The following is an 18,024-nucleotide window of genomic DNA, read 5'->3' as shown; positions in this document are numbered from 1 at the left end:
ACTTTAAAAAATAAATACTGGCATTTATGTGAATCCTCAGGTCCCATGCTAAAGGAAGTTCTACCAGCAGGGAGGATCACCATCAAACCCTTACAACCACTGTTTAGCCTTACAGTGATGACCACTGAGAGATAGTTTTATGCATTGGAGGGGCACTGGCCAACAAATGGGTAGCCCCTTGAGACCATGATCTATGATAGTTTTAAACCTCAGATTTCTTTTCTTGTTTACCTTGAACTCAAGGAGATCCACCTGTCTCTGTCTTCAGGTGCTAGCATGAAAGACATGGGCCATAACACCTAGACAGGGTTTCTGACAAAACAATACTCCTATCCTGCCTATCTCAGAAATATGTTGAAGTGATCATGAAAGATAATAAATACATTGTAAATAGTACAGCACTTAACAGATGTCATAGATGATCATTATTCTGCCCACATATAAGATGGGTAGTTTATAATATTGTAATTTATACCATCTAGTTTATTTGGGCGGGGTGTTTGGTTTTTTGTTTGATTTTGTTTTTGTTTTTCCAGACAGGGTTTCTCTATATAGGTGGTTTCTTAGTAATGCTAAGGAAAGTAATTGGCTGATTGTGAATATTTGGCAAACAATAAAAAGCAAAGGAAGAGAAACTAAAATTTATTCTTAATTTCATTTTCAAGAATTATTATTGTTGCTGGGCAGTGGTGGTGCATGCCTTTAATCCCAGCCCTTGGAAGGCAGAGTCAGGCAGATCTCTGTAAATTCGAGGCCAGACTGGTCTACAAAGCAAGTTCCATGACAGCCAGGACTGTTACACAAAGAAACTCTATCTTGGAAAAAAAAAAAAAAAACAAATCCAAAACAAGCAACAACAAAAACAAATTATTACTGCTATCCTTTACCCCCTCTCTCTTATTCTTAACTATTTTTATAGATAGATAACATATGCATTATGTTACATATGTGTATCTATATATGTGTATATCTGCTATATATCTGCAATTATTTTCCATCAATGTAAATGTTATGGCTGTTTTTGAAAATTATTAAGTACTTTCTATGGTCTTGTCTGTAATGGAGGAAGAGAGAAATAGGAAATAGATGAAGTTAAATAAAAAGTGAACATATCTCTCTTTTTTTGGGGGGGGGGTCTTTCAAGACAAGGTTTCTCTGTGTAGCTTTAGAGCCTATCCTGGCATTCACTCTGTAGATCAGGCTGGCCTCGAACTCACAGAGATCCGCCTGCCTCTGCCTCCTGAGTGCTGGGATTAAAGGCGTGCGCCACCAATGTCCGGCCACACCTCATTTTTTTAAGATTTATTTTTAATTATGTTTAATTGTGACGTGTCTGTGAGATTCAGAGGCATCTGGTCCCTTAGAGCTGCAATGATAGAGAGTCATGAGCTGCCCAGGAGGGGTGCTGGGAAGGGAATTGAGGTGCTCTGAAAGAGTAGCATGCACTTTTGGTTAAAAGTGCCATCTCTCTAGTCCTGCAGGTGAAAAAGTTTTGCTATAAAATCATAATGAATTTCCTTTTTTAAAATTACATATTTTCTGGTCATTCCAAATGACCAGGGGGCTAGAATAATGCAGTAGCACTGAATAATTCATAATGATGAGATTGTGAATTCTAAACAAATTTGCTATTTAAAATTAAGTGATAAATAAATAAATCCCAAGAAATGAAACAGGTGTTCCAGGTAATTTCAGTTCTATTTTTTGTTATAAGCTCAACCTGGAACATTTCCTTTCATTGGTGTTTTGTTGTTTATTTTGGGTTTGTTTTGTTGTTCTGAGACAGGATCTTGGTCCCATCTAACCCAGGCTGTCCTCAAACTATATCATCCAGGCTACCTTACACTCAAAATTCTCCTGCTTCAATCTCAAGAGAACTGGGACTGCAAGCAAGTGTCACAGTGTTTAGTTCTGGAACATCATTTATTATAGAAAGAAAAGAGATTTCAAAAGGCTCAGGAATGCATATGAAAATGTTCAACTGTCAAAAGATGGGATAATTTGAAACTAACAATACATCAGATATATTTAAATGCATAAATTCACTAATATTCTTTTCTTGCTTATTTTCACTATTTTAACTTCTGTATGTGGAAGCTACAGTGTGTGCACTTGAGCATGGAATCTCCTAAACTGGGATTACAGACAATTGAAAGTTGCTTTTTTTACTCCTAACCCTGAGCCATCTCTCTGACCCCTCATTAGTGATTCTTAAACACACACACACACACACACACACACACACACACACACACACACACACACACACACAGCCTTTCTTACTTCTGGGAGATTCTAAGGAGCCAACTTGTGTTTTGGAAATCTGGCAGGTAAAAGGAAAAATATCAAAAATGGATCCTCCCTTTTTAAGATAACCAAGGAGCTCGTGTAAGGTCATTTCTCTTTATAGAAGTATTCTGCTAGAAAGTGAAGAAGGCATGATGGACGATCACCTCTTTACAGCCCCCGGGGAAATGATGAATCTGGTCAATGAGCACCAAAGGCTGCTGACATCACAAAGACAGATGGAAGCACACTCTACCATTTATAAAGCAGTCTGGCCAAAAAAAACTAACTCTGAAGGGGACCAAGCTTCTAGAATGAACTTCAAGTTTAAGGAAAGAAAGCAAAAGGTGTTCAAACATCTCCCAGAAGAGTGCCATAACTAGATTGTAGAATACTCTAGGATAAATCAGTAGCAACTAATTTAAAAGAGAAGAGAACTAGATGGCAGGAAACCTGTAGATCAAAAGGAACTTAGGAGAGCTGTCAATCAGTTGCAGCATGTAGAATTTAATTGGATGATGACACAAACAAATAGACTGGCAAAAGGGACAATTTTAACAGCAACTGAATACTTTGATAATATTGATAAAAACTATTGTTTTAATATAAAACCTAATATTTTTTTAAAAAATAGCTCATATCTTATAGTGATGGTGACTGGAATATCTGTGGGTAAATGAAATAGTTCCTAGATTCTTCATTCAAATAACACAGAAAGAAGTGTCAGTCAACCATGACTGGATGCAAGCTACTGATTACTGCAGCTAGGTGATGGGAGGAGTTTATCAACACTTCCTTTGCTTGGAATTCTCTATAATGCATTAAGGAAACGTCACAAGAATATTTATTGCAAATCCTTCACAAATTCATTAAATGTTGTATTACATCATAATCTGTAGTGGCTCTGTAACATACGCCTGTGTGCCACAAGGCACTTGATCATAAATTAATAGGTTAATATTTAGGGTGTTTCCAATTGGCCTGGATTGATCACAGCACTCATGTAATGTTTTCTACAGTTCTCTGAGTCCCTGTGATTATTTTATATTTTTAAATGTATTTTTATGTGCATTGGTGTTTTGCCTACATGTTTGTCTGTGTGATGGTTGCAGACAGTTGTTAGCTGCCATGTTGGTGCTGGGAATTGAACCGAGGTCCTCTGGAAGAGCAGTTAGTGCTCTTAATTGCTGAGCTATCTCTCCAGCCCTGATTATTTTCTTTAACAACATTAAATCACTGGCAAACATAGAATGTAGGTGGAAAGTGACTCACAGCTGAGACCTTTGAGTACATATGGCTTAATAATCTAGCTCATATTCTTATGTAAAGAATAAATAGGGAAAGTGACACTCTTCTTCGTACTTTTTTTCTTATGTTTTCTCATCTGAGGAGCAAACCCAAAATGAAACAGAAACACAATGTCATTGTACCTCACAATTCAATGTCATTAGTGAGTTATATCCATAATATATGCATAATATGTATATTGTACAAAAAGCATTTTTAAATAAACTAGCATTTTATGTCCTTTGCCCTTTTTTCTTTTGAGATATCATTTCACGTTTCCCCTTTCATTTTGTTACTTGTTTAATTAAATTATGTGTATGTTACTAGGCAGTGGTTGTATGTACACACCTTTAGTCCCAGCATTCAGGAGGCAGAGGCAGGCAGATCTTTGAATTCAAGGTCAGCATGATCTACAGAGTGAGTTTCAGGACAGCCTGTGCTACATAGAGAAACCCTGGCTTAATAAATAAATGAATAAATACATAAATAAGTAAATAAGTGCATTCCTCTATGTCTGTTTGTGGGTATGGGAACATGCATGGAGATATCTAAGGAGGCCAGAAGAAGTTCCAGCTCTCATGAAGCTGGAATTACAGACAATTGTAAGACACTCTGTATGGCCCTTCAAAGTGAACCCTAGCCCTCTATGGAGCAGTTCATTCTTTTAACTGCTGAACCATCTGGCCTGCCCCAAGATGTCTTTTTCTTATATGTCTGCATAACTTCACTATATATTAAGGATACTAACTCACATTTTCACATATGCTTCAAATACTTCAACATTTTTTGTTCTTCTGACTTTTGTGTTAGACTTTCAGTATTTTAACTTTACATATTTTTAAGTTTACATAATTCTTTATGATTTCTTCCATTTAATATGACATTTGAGAAGGTCTTCTATATTCACCACCCCCATTAGATAAATTGTTGCCTATGATTTCTCTAGAATTTTAAATTTTTAGTTTCACATAAAGGCTGGATATTTTAGTGTCAGTGAAGGCATTTGCTAACAAGTTGAGGTCCGGAGTTCAATTCCCAGACCCCATAAAGTGAAAGGAGAGAGCCACAGAATCCCACAAGTTGCCCTTTGACCTCCACAGGTCAAAGTAAGTTTTTAACATGTAAAGGAAGCAATTCCCTTCAGGGACTTCAACAAGTAACTGGAGCGTTTGTCACTCCTGAAGTGACCTAAGGTCTTACCTCTTTCTGGGTTGCTTTGCTAACAATCAGCAGACATGAGAGTGATAATATAATTTACCTATTTAACATTGTGGAACAACTGCTGTGTGCTTTATCTTATGTTATTTACCTGAGTTTTATTTAAGTCAATATTATCACAATTGCTGTGATTGCTATGGTCAACTTCACAAAGTATCACATATGTGTATGCGGAAATAGCATGTAACCATGAAAAATAAGGCTACACACATGCACAGGCACACGCGCGTGCACGCGCGTGCGCGCGCACACACACACACACACATACACACACACACACATACACACATAACTTCCAGATACACTGTAAACAAGAAAAGTATTTGGAATTGAATAGTGTTAGGTTCTGTTACTGCATATATAGGCTGTTAAGGCCTGAAAATATTGGATGATAATATGACTTGGAAGCAGCAACAGGATCCAAGAGGACCTAGTGTGTGAATACTTGTCAAGTGCTTGGCAAGTATAGTGTAGTGACTCACACCATAAAGGCTCTGAGGCTTGAGTGAAAGCCTTTCTTAAAGCTTTCATGTTTGCTCTTTGTTCCCTTCTTGGTTATCTCTGCCACATATCCAGGACCAATACACAGTTCTCATAAAGGCCAGCGACTTCTACAAGTAGGGGATGGAGCTGTTTAGCTTTGCAGCACACCAGCACCTGCCTCTGACCTACCTCAAGTGTAGAGGACACATCTATGCAAATGACAAGGAAGCCTGTTAGGCCAGTGGCAAGGTGAGGAGGAGGGCAACTGGGAGGACTGAGGTCTTGGCTGAGGGGCATCCTTTTTAGAGAGTATCACAGGGGATCAAGCAGGCTGGAGAAATGGAAAAGCATTAAAATGCCTTTTGAGGAGATCCCTGGGAAGTGCTCCCACTAAGGAAACATCATGCAGGGAAGGTCAGGAGATGCGCTGAGTGGTGGTGGTTGGGGAGTGAGACGGTGGCTACTCCGAGAGAATGCTTCGGCCACAAAATTTTGCCAGCTAGTCACCTTTGACCAGGACAGATGCTGTTATTTTCTGACCAGTGTTTTCCCTGCTATCTGGGAGCAAATGTCAGTGGAAGGGCACAATCTGACATCAGAATCATCACATGCTCATCTGAATCTCAGCCCTGCTGCCCGAACTGCATGCCCTCAAGGACAGATAGTATAGTGTTGGCATGGAAATGAAGTGAATTCATGGAAAATCTCTAGCTTTCATCAAGGTACATGCATGGAGGCTCACAGATGCTCTGCTGCTGTGGAACCACAGGAGCTCATGTTCATGTATTCACTTCACAAGTATTTATTTAACACCTACTTAGTGCCAGACATTGTGCTGGGTGCTAGGAAATACAACAGCAGCTAAAAGACAGTGTGGTCATTCCACTCATGGTACTTAATCTTCCATCTTGAAAATAAAAGACATGAATAAACAAAGCAATTGCAACTCTAATTTGTAAGATATGCAATGAAGGAAATAAAGAGAACATTATCATGGAAAATAATGTGTTAACCTACTCTCAACAAGCTTAAATAAACCATAAATTGTACTACAAGCTCACTCACTTCACTACTGATATCAATAATTCTACCCACCTAACCAACACAATGTGGTGTTCAGGTATAGTCTATACCAGAAGGCCACTAGCTTTGGCATTTGTTAGAATGTAGCACAAATATTAAAAACCTAGAGACAGATATTGGGGTTCAAGCTGAAGGTCAGAAAAGCAAAGCAGCCAACTACTAGAGAGTTCTTACCTCTACAAAGGCTGGAGTGATCCTGTCCTCAGAGCATCACTGCAGACTGAATACTCTGCACTCCTGTCTCCACCCACCTTATATTCCTCTCTAGTGCTGGGATTAAAGGTGCATAGCACTACCACCTTGTCTCTATGCTAATTAGCATGGCTACTGAGATTAAAAGTGTGTGCACCACCACTGTCCAGCCTATATGGCTGACTAGTGTGGCTAGGTTTGCACTCTAACCTTCAGGCAAGCTTTATTTGTTAGATCATAAACAATATCACCACATTAAAATAGTGTTAGAATAGTGACTTCCAGCAATTTGCTTAATTTCTCTGTTTTATTTTTAAATTGTATTTACTTATTGCCTGTGTGTAAATGCACACGCATGTTCATGACATGTCAGGACCTGAGTGTAGAAATTAAAGATGTCATAGTTAGGGTTACTATTGCTGTGATGAAACCCCATGGTCAATAGCAGCTTAGGGGAAAGGGGTTTATTTGACTTACACTTCCATATTACTGTGTATCTCTGAAGAAGTCGGTTCAGAACCTAAAGGCAGGAACCTTGAGGCAGGAGTTGATTTGGAGGCCACAGAGGAGTGTTGCTTACTGGCTTGCTCCCCATGGCTCATTCAGAATCCAGAGCCACCAGCCCAAGGGAGGACACCACCTACAATGGGCAGGGCTCTTCCTCATCAGTCACTAATTAAGAAAATGCTCTATAGGCTTGCCTAAGTCAGATCTTATGGGGGCTTTTTCTCAGTTGAAGTTCCCTCCTCCTCTCAGATGACTATATCTGTGTCAAGGTGACATAATACTAGCCAGCACAAAGGACAATTTATGAGAATAGGTTTGCCCCTTCTATGTGGGACCCAGGGATGAAGCTCGGATAAAGCCCCTTTACCTGATGAGAGCCATCTCATTAGCCCTGGCTTAACTTCCCTGTCTGTTTTCTCACCTTTGATATGGAAATAGAGATCCTGTCAATCACTTGGCATGGTGCTACAATTGAAATGAGGGTCTCCAGGACGGTGTTCTGGCCACCTAGGCTCTTTGCATTAACATCTATCTTAATTCTGTGAAGGAAGTTTTGCTAAAGATATGTAAATGCCAGATACATTGCTGAACATTTAGGAGTAAGGAGTAGGGTGGAGGACAAGACCTCCTCTAAAAGAGAATATTTGTGATGTTTCTGAACAGAGTTGCGCAACCCCACCCCACTTACTTGCTACCAGACAATGTAAGCCATTGTTTATCTCCAGATACCAGCTTCTCTTTCCCATCAGGTAGAAAGACAGTTCACAGGTTAGACAAACGCTGGGCAGACAGCACAGAAGTTCCCTGAGTCAGCCTGCTAGGGAAACATCACCTCTTCACCTCTTGCCTTTTACAAATGTGGTTGAGCTTGGAAAGACTAGGTGCCTGGGTGTTCTGACATTAACCTTCCATTCTCATGTTGCTGAGCCAGCAGCACACTGACTTCAGTTACTTGCCCCCTGTCCTCAGATATCAAGTGTATCCTACAGATGGCACATCCAGTAAGCTCCAGGCCACACCCCAAAACTTCCTGGAACTTCTCCTGCTGCTGTACCTCCACCCTCACCCCTCCCACCTGCCTGTTAGCACCCTTCAGCACTACTCAGTCTTTGACCATTTCTGGGTGGTTCTCCTTTTCTGTCACCGGCTCCCCCTTGGCTAGTCAAGGGACTGAGAGAATCAGCAGATGAAAGGATGAAAGGGCTCTGTTTAGGTGCTGTGTTATTGTTACTCAGATTGGAGAATCCTGGTCCTGGTCCTGGCCTCCTGCTAAACAAGAAGTAGAAACACAGCGAGCAGCTGTTCTACAAGCTTTCTGCTTAGAACTTGCTTTCCAAAGCCTGGGGACATGGTCTGGCCCTTTCCTTACCCTCTAATTGTGAAAGTCTGCTGGGACTTACCAGTGGGTGTCTAAATCCTATGTAACCAGCTTGGTATTTGATGAAGTATCAGACAGCAGGCAGCAAGCATTGGCTGTCGCCCTCTGTGACCCCTTGCCTGGAATACTCACATCCAGAAACCTTTCTGTAGTAACTGCTGGTCTCTGAACAGAATTTTTTTCAAATAAATATGTTTCCTAATTAAAACTTGCCCTTTAAAGACTCACATTTTTTTGGCCCCACTCTATGTTTTCTTTTCCTTGTAACATATTACAGAATCAATAAGGGCAATGCAAATATCTTTAATATATACAGCTCCAACCAGCTCTAATAATGCATCTTCCTCTACAAAGTGGCCCCCTCCCCTCTCCAGGCCAGCTGATAAGCTCCCCCTGGTTTGTTAAATGCCTTGGTATTTCACTCTGGATGAGAAAGCTTGGAAGGCACTTAGCTCTTTAGAGGAGTGGGGAGGGCACCTTGAAAAGGGATAGAGTAGATGGAGAAGGTGGTCCAGCCATGACTGTGTTTTCAATGATAGTTCTTTAGTTTGTATTATGAAAATAAGGAACATTTATTATGCAAATTAGAGAACATATAAAAATACAAAAAAGGAAATACCTGTTACCTGTAATCCCACCAACATGAGGCAATCATACCTAATATTTTTATTTCCTCTTGTTCCCCAGATATTTTTGCTAGAAGATTTCAAAGTATAATTATCAATTTTGAATTGTTTTAAATTTTTTACATAATAACAATGATATTTTAATGGTATGAAAAACTAGACAAAATATACTTTAAGAGTATATGTACAATATTATAACAAAGGCTGTTCCCCTTTTGCTTTTCAAACTTGACCTTTTAGGTTGTTTTGATCTCTGTCTCCATCATTATAAATGATGTAGGTCTCTTGTAAGCAGTGTCCCAGCCTTTGGTGTAACATTAGGTATCCATCCCCACTTTTTTTTTAATGTCATGTGCTTTCTGTGGCCCAACACAGCCACACAGGAGCATGTGAAGTTAGCAACAAAATTGATTACCACATAATGACAACGGACTTTATTTCCCCTCTAAGCCCTCTACTTAGAAACTCCACTTTGCAATGAAAGTAGTTCCATTCTCCACCACGATAACAAAACTAGAAAACTGGTTGTGACTTTGGATTTCTAGCCCAACCCCGTGTAGTCAGTCGCCCACGCATGCTCATTGGGCTTCCCCCAGGTTTCAGACCTCTCCTCATCTTCATAACAGCTATCTAAGTTTTCCTAAAAGACTTGCTTAGTCCTATCTTTTGTCTTCCCAAGATACCCCCATTTTTCTATTTTTCCCTCCTACTGCTGAATCATCTTGTCTCAAATATACTCAAGAGCACTTGCCTCCTGAGGTAAGAACCTTCAGTAACTTTCTCCCATCCCGGGAAGTGAACTTTGAGACCTTTGGATCTTTGGCTTCCTTCAGACCCCTACCTCATCCAAGCATGCCTACTGCTCTAAACTTGATCCAGTTGTAACCTACACATTCAATTATGCTTCCTTAAGTGCCTCATGTCCTGGACTGTTCCCTGTTTGAGAAGATAGCCCTCTCCTTTCATATTCTAGCCTGCCTTGGGAAGCTAACCCACCAGGAAGCCTTCCCTTGCCCCTAAATTAGGATAGACATATTGATCCCCTACTGTACCTTTCAGGCAGACACAACTACACTTGTGTCTCTTTTTAAAAGCAAAGACTGGCTTTACTACTTTTCTTGAACCTCTAAATATCTTACCTGTCTATTTATTTAAAAGGAAGATAGTCTCCTGTATAACCACCCAAACTAGAAATTAACATGGACATATTATTGTAAAATATTCATTTTATTTAACAATTCCCCCATTAATGTTCTTTGCAGATCACTTGTGGCATTTATTATAATAATGACTAAGCTATTCCTTTATCTGAAACTACTCTGGAGACCTCTTTCATGATTTTGCTGTTCTTGAATAGCATGCAGCATGTGTGGAGCCCTCAGTTTGGAGTTGTCTGACATGTCTCAATGATTAGATTCTGGTTGTTTATTTCTTGCAGACATACCACAGAAATGGCATTATGCCCTTTGTCATGCACAGTGTCAGGAGCACATGGTGCCTGTCACTCTCCCTATGATGTTAACTTTAACGTTTTGATGAAGGTGGAGTCTGACACAGTTTTCAGGTCTGGAGCTGTTATTGTCTCCTTTGAAATGATTTGAATCTTGGGGGAGATACTCTGAGCCTATGTAAATATCTTGTTTCTCATTAAACATCCACTACCTTCAACATCAGGGCCTGTTTTCTTACAGCTTGAAGAAGGTGCATAGTCTGAAGGCAATTTCCAAAGTTTTCATTTTCAAACATCCTTTATTATCCCCATCATGGACCTCATGTTTTAATAAGGACTGTAATTGCCACTGAAGAAATGGCACTTGCTCAGATCATGTGTGTCTTCTTGCTCATTATGTAATTATGAGACACATCTAGTACACTGAAGTCCAGAAAGCAGGGACGGTTGGCTTCATAGCTAAGCAGCCAGAGCCCATTACATACCTGCCACAGATTAGATGGCCAACAGGTACTTGTTGAAGGATGTAATGTGACTGCCATTAATGATGGTAGTCAGCATTTGATGTCTACAGTGGACATGGAGTTGATAAATGCCTCCCAAAGGCTTGACATTTTAGTTAGTCTCAAAGGCTTTGTCAGTGGTCAGTGTTCACTCATCATTTGGGTTTTAAAAACAGACTGGACTGCCTATAAAGCAATCTGCCCACACCATCCCTAGTCTTGCCTTTCTGTATGCTAAAGTGGGAATATACTAAGGGGCATCCAATACACCAAGTCTATAAGCCAGGATAGCTTTGTAATCAGCACAGGGTCTCTAGAACACACAGTAGCAGGTTTGTTTGTTTGTTTGTTTGTTTGTTTGTAAGAGCCTAACCTTCCTTTCACATAGTGTGAATTCAGCACCATCACCTATCCTTCTCAAAGCACTTTATAGCGAGATAGCAGAAGATGGAAGAACTGAAGGACGCTAAGTACTTTCTATGTACTCCAATGCTTTCTGTCCCTTGTTCTTTCTAGTAAGGTGGCTATAACCTGTTTTACAGGTGAGAAAACTGAAGCTGGACGAAGGGAAATATGCTGAAGTCAAGTCCTACAATAGTCAGCATGAAGCAGGCTTTGGGTGGGGATTCCTTTATTCTCTCTCCGGAAAGCCTCTGTGAGTTCAAGCTGTCTCTCTATTACAGACAAATGTCCTTGCCTTGGTAATATGCTGGCAATTACGATCCAGATTCATGAGGGACGGTAATTTCTTGGACTGTATTCACTGCTGCCCCCCCCCCTTTGCTATCACGACTCAGTAGCTGTTACCATGGTTTTGGGGAAGTTGTCCGAGGAAGGAAGGCCTTTCTTTAAGGCATCTTGCATTCCCAAGGAAGGAACCGTTAATTACCTCTGGCCATGCAGCAGAGCAGCAGCCAGACATGGGAAAAGCTGGCAAAGGCAACCCGGGAAAAGTGTTGGAGGTGTGGAAAAGCATTTCAGGGAGTTAGGCAAAGAGAGAGGCCAAGGCCAGCAGAGAGGTGTGAGGAGAGAGAGGAGTCGGACAACACCGCATACTAATAAACAACTCTGAAGGGAAGGAACAAGAACAAAAGACAAGAGGGAAGGAAGTAGAAAAAAGTAGGGACAGGGAAGGAGAAAGTTTTCGAAAGGCTGTGAGGAAACCAGAAGGGAGGGTCAAAGGGAAACCCGAGAAAAATACTCAACTAAGAGCTTGGAGAATTCCAGAGAAAAAATGAGATGAGGAGATGGAGAAAGCAGCTCAGAGAAAGGGAGGAAGGAGATAGGGGAAGACATGCACACAACAGAGGCTTGTAAGAGGCAAGAAGGGCGAGTGGCCCCGGGAGGAGGGGCTCATCACCTGTGTGGCGCCCCCAGGCGCCATGGTGCAGCCCTGCTCCAAGCACTGCTTGCTGGGGCTCCTAGGATTGGCTCCCGCCTCTCATTCATGTAACCTGCGTGTGTGTGTGTGTGTGTGTGTGTGTGTGTGTGTGTGTGTGTGTGTGTGTGTGTGTGCGTGTGTGTGTGTGTGTGTGTGTCTGCGCGCGCGTGTGCGCGTGTGAGTGTGTCTAGCTCGCTAGCTCGCCCTGTGTGTAAGAGAGCGAGGGTGGGGGACCTAGGCAGGCAGGCGAGCAGGCAGGGAGGGGAAGAAGAGGAGGGAAGCTATTAAACACACACACTCACACACACCCGCGCGCTCACCCCCGCCCCAACCCCCAGAATCCTCGGGATTGCAGCTGTTTCATGTGGGGCAGCAGTGCTGGCAGGGAAGCCGGCCAGGAGCGGCCGGGAGCCGGAGTCCGGCGTGTGCGTGCGGGCTGGAGACGCGGAGACTCGCTGGGGCTCTGCTCCCCGCGGGAGCTATTGTTGGTCTCGTCGGAGCTGAGCGCAGAACCGGGATCTGATCCTTCTTGGGCGCTTCTATCCGGCTCGTGAAGCGGTGGAGCCAGCCGCGCAGTGCCTCGCCTCCCCGCCGTCCTCGACCCGCTTCCCCGGCGGTGGCAGCCTGAAGCCACGGTAAGGCGGCGTGATCAGCTCTACCGAAAAAGCGCCTTGGGAACCGCGGCGGCGGCTCGCCAGCTCCGTCGCCCCTCTCTGAGCTCGCAGGTCCGGGCAGCTCATGCAACTCGCTGAGAGCTCTGGGAGATGCTAGCCTGCACCCTTGCTCCGCACCGGGGAGGGAGGGAGGAAGAGAAGGAGAGCCGGGCGTCTAGGTTACCAGCAAGGCAAGGAGCCTGGAGCCCAGAGCTTCGGCTACCGCAGCCCCGGGAGTCCGCCGCTGACTGGAGCCTGGGAGCCACTGTTGGGGGAGAGTGGAGAGGTGGAGGCCAGCCCTAGACTCTGGACCGCGGGTAGGATCGGTCCAGGTTGGTCTGCTGCACCCGGCTCCCTTTCCCCGCCACGGCCCAGTCGCCCGCAGCCCCTCTGCAGACTCGTCCGCCCCAGATTCCCGGAGGGCGCTGGAGGAGCCCACGAGGCGGCGCCGGGCTCCCGTGCTGCAGCCTGCCCTGCTGGGTGAGAGCCAGCTGCAGCGGCCCCCGTGCGCGTTGCGGTTGGTGCCGGGGACCCGGGGACGCGACCCTCAAGCCTCACGCCCCCTGAAACCCCACTGGTTCCCGCCTATGCTCGTCGTCCGCGTTGTTTCAGTTCGGTTTGTCTGGGAACGAGTTGAGGCTACAGGCGCTGGATGGACTCTCTGAGGGTTCACGGGTGTGAGTGTGTGACTTCTTGCACCCCCAGCTTCGGGAAATGTGCTGTGTATTGAAATGTGATCTCTGGTCTCCTTAGTCATTTTCCTAGTGATTTAAAAATGCAGTCGTTACGTTGGAGGAGCGGATAGAAGGTGGTGGCGTGGTGTGTGTGTGTGTGTGTGTGTGTGTGTGTGTGTGTGTGTGTGTGTGTGTGTGTGTCCACATGTAACCCAAGAATATCCCGCTAACTACCTGGGGGAAAGGGGAGAGGATGGCTTGAATGGTCAGTGCTTCTTGGCGGTTCCGTAGGTGGGTTTCTCTGGCCACTGCCCTCCTCTTCTCTGCCCTGCCCCCGCCTAGGCCAGGTTGGAAAGTACTGGAAATTCAATTGCGTGGTCTCTAACTTTGGAAATTGGCACCCCTTTCAGTGGGATGCGTTAAGATGGTTTCTGAACTCGGGGTCTGTGTGGATGAGAGTTTTGCTCAGGTTAGATGTAGAGCCCCTCCTCAGACTTGCACCAGTCCCTCACTCTGTCGCCACCCCCTCCCCATCCCTGGAGAGAAGGTTTGTACACATGCAGTTAACAGTAAGCCACCAACGCAGCTACGGGGAAGCAGGGAGTTAGCCTGGGTTTGCCGGAATCTGAGCGCACTATTGGCGGCGTTTCATTAGCCCTGGAGATTGCCCTGCTGCTTTGTAGAAGGCGCCGGTGGGGCACGCTCGCGATCCCCAGCGCCGGGGCCAGAGGGTGCCCATGTGCTGAGCTGTAAGGCCGTGAACGGAAGATATCTGCCGAACAGTATCGCGGACAATTATATAAGCTGCCTCGGTGATTACCCAGAACTGTATTGCGAGCACCCGGTTCTTGCTGAAAGTTTTCCTGCTTGGGGACTGTAAGTACCTGGGAGGGAGATCCACTTCGAATATGGAGATCTTAACATCTTGTAAACGAGGCGCCCAGTTCTGAAATGGGCTTTGGATGCTAAAGCTCTGCCCCCAAGGAACCGGTTACTGAAGCAGGGACTGAGTGGGTGGAGATCCAAGATTAAGCGGTGAAGAGGAACCGGTCAGAACTCAGGTTTCTTTAAGTCCTTGGAACCTTGTGACTCGAGGAGGGGGGTGTTGGAAGGCCTACCAGGGAACGTACTTTTAGGAAAAATGGTGTTCTAGGCAGCCCTAAGACTCTCTTCTTTGCCCCTCTCGGCGCCCCTCCCTTCACTTGTTTAGAAACCTGCGCCCCTGCCCCGGTCTCTTTTAGAAATGTCCAGGTGCCTCATGCATCCAGGCCCAGGTTGGGGTGGTGGTGGTTGGGAAGTAGACTATTTGCCTCTGAGGTGGTAAGCAACGATTTGTGTATCTAATGCGGATGCGATGGGAATGGGTGCTTGATATGGCTCTGTACCCTTGCCTCCCTCCTGGACGAAAAACAGTTTGTTTCTATGGCGCTCACCTGCCCCCACCCCCATCTCGCTGCCTCCTTTCGCTGCCGCAGCCTGTCGCACGTTGATGGGCCTTGATAGAGAACCACAGTAGTGGAGTGTTTTTAAATCTTGTTTTTCGCCTGTAGAGGGAAAAGCTATCCCAGCCCTGGCAGAACCCTGCAGAACGCTGAAGTCTGGGGCTTGGTAGCCCTGAACTCCCTTCCCCAGTCAGAAGACAGCGTGCATGGGTGGGGAGGGTTTGTTTTTGCCACATTCTGGCGTCCTGAAACTCCGCATCCCCCCCTCTCCCGAAATCCTGGGTCTGTCGGAGTGCTTTCGGCGCTGTAAAATAAATCCTCCCTCGCGCAGACCTGTGGGGCTGTTCGGATTTCCTGCATCTGCCATGATCCTTAACAATGTGATTGCAAAGCCAACGCTGGGCTGGGAAAAATCCCCAGGTGCCGGCCGGCCGCGTCCTGACCTTGCTGAAGGCGCCTTCGCCTGGGCTGCTTAGCGGCTCTGGATCAGGCGCTGGGGCTGGGGAAGGAAGACGGCACCCCAGAGCCGGCCGGCCTCGCTCCCAAGGCATGGCGGGAGTTGGTTCGTGATCGGGTGGCTTGGGGGTGGGGATGGGTCCGGCGGCGACAACCTGTTTCCCAGTTCTCGGGGCCCAACACTTAGCTCCCCAGCCCTGCTGCTGGCCCCACGTGATTCACCTCTCTTCATCCGCCTTTAGAAGCCTCCGGGAAGAACCCTTCTAGGGTTGGCTGCGGCCCCTTTCAGCTGTCTGCCAACCTGGGCTAGGCGCCCTCGGCTTTGGGCTTTTTGGTGGCCTGATCTGTGGTCGACGTTGGCGGGGCTGCAGAGTGGGCGGGGTCTAGTCACAGAAACCCAAACTGTGGCAGCCAAGTTCCCCCAGGAGCAGGACCCAGCTGGGGTCTCCAGCACGCATCCCTCCCTTCCAATGTCTGATCACTTTCTTTAAGACCCTGGGTGTGCTTCATGCGCCCTGCAGCTGTACTTTGCAGGTTTCCCTCTATGCTAAAGTTACAAGGACTGTTTTCACAGGTGGTGGCAGTGAGAACAAGTTTTCTGCGTGTGTGTGTGTGTGTGTGTGTGTGTGTGTGTGTGTGTGTGTGTGTGTGTGTGTTGGAAAGGGATGTAACCAGTCCATACCATAGCCTGAAAGCAGGATTTCCCTAATTCTAAGCATTGTAAGACTACTGTAAAAGAATCTTTGGTGAGGGTGACAAAGAAACCCTTTCTCTTAGTGGGACTGGGTTAGTCTGTGCTATATGACTGCTCCCAGTTTTTAATTGTCAGCTGTAGGCCCTTGTGGATGTTTAGAGTGGTGGATGCCTCTGTAGATGCTCCTAAGGTTTAGAGGCTTTTCCTCCCGGTATGGGTACTGGAGTGAGTGGGGGCAAAAAGCAGGGTAGCTTGTGAAATTACCATGTTCTTGGGTGGAAGTGTCAGGGATGGAGAGATTCCATTCTCTAGAGATTTCCCCTGCTCTTGGGTTGCTAGTCCTGCTTTTAATCAAGGCATCTCTGGGTGGAAGTAGGCTTTGGGCATTAAGCCATGAAACCACCCTGTGAAGGAAAGAGTCAGTCCTTGCTCCAGGGTGGGGTGGGGTGGGGTGGTGGGAGTCACAGCCAGTGCTAGGTTTAAGGAGGAACCCTTAGAGTACAGCAAAAGGAATGAACTGGAATGCTAAGTAGTGAGCAGATGTTCCAGCAGAAGGGTGGGTATTGGGTTAGAGGACTCTGTTCCAATAGAATTTAATTCCTTTTAGTATAATCCCTTCAGCCTTTTGTTATTTTGTGGGAGGATGTTGATGGGGATTCCACTGCTTAGGGATTGTGGCCCTGTGGCCTTAGGCAGGTTATTTTGGGAGTTTCACTTCTCTCCCCTGCAAAATGTCATGATGCCATCTACCTTATGATACTGTAAGTAAGCACTGATGCCCACTAAACCTCTGACAAACTTCACGGCTGATCCTTTTGTTCCACCCTTTTCAACTTTCTCCAGTATTGTACATTTGTTGGGTGAGGTTAGTCAGGGAAATCAACAGTGCCCAAAGAACCAGCAACATTGCATCCAAAGTCTATTTAAAACCAGCTTCAAATGCTTGAAACAAAAATATCTTCTCTTTTCTTAGAAAAGTCATTTCCAGCTTTGTTAGAATTTGTGCTTCATTGGGTCCCTTTTCTCTGACAGAATTACATCCTTGTGCAGATTGGCATATTATATAACCTGATATTTTCAGACCAGAAGTTACAACTCTGGGGAAAGAGGTGATTAGGAATTTAAGGGAAAAACTGTTGGACAACACCAGTGAGAGACTCAGTTTAAGATGCCAGTTTCCACTATTTAACTATGATGGAGGTTGAAGGAAAACGAGTTTGGATAAGCACAGTCATGCAAATGCTTGCCTTAGTCCTTAGCTCCCTGTCCTATACTGACAGACAGCTGCTCTGCCCAGGCTCCAGGCTTTAGATTCTCCAGTCCCAGGACATTCTCCCACATGCATCACTCTAAACAGTGAGACAAAGGAACAACAGGATTTAAGTCACCCCCTTGAAGATTTGCTTCTAAAAGCTTAGTAGAGCAAATCAAAGTCAACTTAGAAATAAAGGGCTAATTTTTACCTACCTTCTTACATGGTGTATCACACAAGTTTATTGCAACTGAGAGCAGAATCACTCCATCTTTGTTTTGCTCTGGCAGACAGCTGGAGGAGCCACTTGGAGAGTAACATGCTCCAGAACCCACAGAGCTAAGTAACATGGATTCCCAAACCTTGTAACTTTCCATAGGAAAGTAATGAAACTTATAAAAATAAATGTGTATATGTATATGTATGTGTTCATACACATAAGCACACACACATATATGG

At 44.9% G+C, this 18,024-nt stretch overlaps 1 protein-coding gene across 2 annotated transcripts in view; it reads left to right on the top strand.

Moving 5' to 3' along the window:
* Positions 1–12,674: 12,674 nt before the first annotated feature.
* Positions 12,675–18,024, top strand: part of Tenm4 (teneurin transmembrane protein 4) — a 719,910-nt gene continuing 714,560 nt past the window's right edge. For both annotated transcript variants that reach the window (XM_027407666.2, XM_027407667.2), the window contains exon 1: positions 12,675–13,029. The gene's annotated coding sequence lies outside the window, so the exon portion shown is untranslated. The remainder of the gene's footprint in view (positions 13,030–18,024) is intronic.

This window comes from Cricetulus griseus, chromosome 3 (genome assembly GCF_003668045.3).
Source record: "Cricetulus griseus strain 17A/GY chromosome 3, alternate assembly CriGri-PICRH-1.0, whole genome shotgun sequence".
NCBI classification, from domain to species: Eukaryota; Metazoa; Chordata; class Mammalia; order Rodentia; family Cricetidae; genus Cricetulus; species Cricetulus griseus.
This window is presented reverse-complemented; position numbering and strand designations above follow the sequence as displayed.